Source organism: Cebus imitator, unplaced genomic scaffold (genome assembly GCF_001604975.1).
Source record: "Cebus imitator isolate Cc_AM_T3 unplaced genomic scaffold, Cebus_imitator-1.0 Scaffold326, whole genome shotgun sequence".
In the NCBI taxonomy this organism is placed as follows: domain Eukaryota; kingdom Metazoa; phylum Chordata; class Mammalia; order Primates; family Cebidae; genus Cebus; species Cebus imitator.
This window is the reverse complement of record NW_016107641.1, coordinates 1,548,204-1,550,081: the sequence shown is the minus strand read 5'-3', so window position 1 is coordinate 1,550,081 and position 1,878 is coordinate 1,548,204. Positions and strand designations below refer to the sequence as shown.

The following is a 1,878-nucleotide window of genomic DNA, read 5'->3' as shown; positions in this document are numbered from 1 at the left end:
TATGCAACAATTTTGCATGTTCTTCACATGTACCCCAAAACCTAAAATACAATAAAATAAATAAATGGGAAAAAAAAAAACTTTTAGAAAAATAAAAAATAAATAAATAAATAAATAAATAAATAAAAAGAATCTGAATAGGGTATGTATCAAAGTTGCTTCCTAGCACAGGAAGCAAAAATCACAACAACAAAAAAACACTGATATCCATTCCAATTAGGGCACACTGGTGGCTGGATTGCATCTGTGAGCTCCTGCTGCACTGTGCTTCCTGCCGCCGCGTGGGCACATCCCTGGCTCTGAAGATGCCTTTCTCAATGGAGAGCTCTCGATGGAGGGCTCCAGGACTGATGCGCTCCCTAAGGAAGGGAGCCCTCAGATTTGGAGAGGGACAGCAGCAGGGCCAGAGCAGGACTGAGGGGCGCTGGAGGCAGCAGGTGGAAGGGCACAGGGTGCTAACACAGAAGAGCCATGCCACATGCATGCTGGAGGGAGTCTTTTTGTGTCAGCCTAAAGCTTAGGCTGGCTTCCATGGTGGGGACATTGACCCCACCCCAGACCACACTCTCATTTCCATACATGGGACAGAAGCTGTTCCTCAGACAGGAGAACCAAACAAAAATTCATGGTCTATGGGAGGGGTCTGCATTCAGCATGGCCATGCTGGGCTGGAGTGGCCGTGGGGTGTCCAGATAGGCGGGCACATAGACTGGCGCTTTCTCAACCTTAGTGCTTGCACAAATCATCGAGATCTTGTTAAAATGTAGATCCTGGCTCAGGACGCCTGCCGTCCCAAGATAGCACCTGGGATTCTGAGTTTCTAACAAGCTCCCAGGGATGTCCATGCTTCTGGTCCTGGGACCAACACTTTGAGTAGCAAGGATGTAAACTGTTGGAAATATGGATCTGGTGCTGATTGCAAGAAAGGGGGTGTCCTCAGGGCATAGGACACTGCCAAAGATTGGGCAAGATTCCCAGGGAGAGGCTGCTCACGCAATGAGAAGGGGAAGGGCTGGGCCTGAGCAGTGGGGAGCACCCATGCTGGCAGATGCACAGCAGGTGAGGAGATCCAGGTGGAGATCAGAGGACAGCAACAGTCAGAGCAGCAGGGGAGAGCCAGGAGAAAGCTGCACCTGGGGGTCTCTCAAAGGAAGAAGGGCTCCGTGTGTGAACTGTGCAGAGGGCAGGGAGAATAGAGGTTGAGCCTTTGCTCATTCTGAATTAATTGAGTATTCATTTTTTAAAGTGCTTTCTTTCTCTGGGAAAATAACAAATTCCCCAATGCACAAGGCTAACAGACATGGGCACTGAGCTGTGTCTTATCTGCTGAGTGTATTTTCCCCAAAGCAATCCTCATCTTCCTGGGTGGGGGACAGTGATTTGGACAAGACTCTTCCTGAACATGCAGCGTGGTGGGGAAGGGTGGCTGTGGAGGATTTCTGCTCCTTCTGTTGTCATTGGTGAAAGACGACTTGGTGCCTCGTTTCTAATAAGCACAACTCTATTAGCGTCACTCCAATTTAGTGTCCGATTGTTAAATGTTAATGTACTGCACTCGATAGTTTTAAGTAGAATTAGAGATGTTTACAGCTTTGGTTAAATGCACCTTGTTCTTCCACATTAAACTTTATTACAGTGTCCTGTATTAGCAAAGAGGAGAAAGCTCATTAGTAGGTGGTCTGTGTGGGGTTCTGGGCTGTGCTGAAGGAATCAGCCTTCTGTTTTCCTTTATGACAGCTTCCTAGCTGCTGGAGGCAGCCAAGGTGATTACTTCCTGTTTATGTGTACAATTAGTACCTCAGACTCCTGGGTCTATGGATGGATCTCAGGGAAGCCATCAACACCCAGGAATTTTTGTGGACATTTGTATTGTGTGTG

General features: G+C 47.7%; 1 protein-coding gene across 1 annotated transcript in view; it reads left to right on the top strand.

The window, feature by feature from the left end:
• VSTM4 (V-set and transmembrane domain containing 4) overlaps nucleotides 1-1,519 on the top strand; it is a 91,590-nt gene extending 90,071 nt beyond the window's left edge. The window contains exon 9 of the mRNA XM_017504675.2: nucleotides 142-1,519. The gene's annotated coding sequence lies outside the window, so the exon portion shown is untranslated. The remainder of the gene's footprint in view (nucleotides 1-141) is intronic.
• The last annotated feature ends 359 nt before the right edge of the window (nucleotides 1,520-1,878 follow it).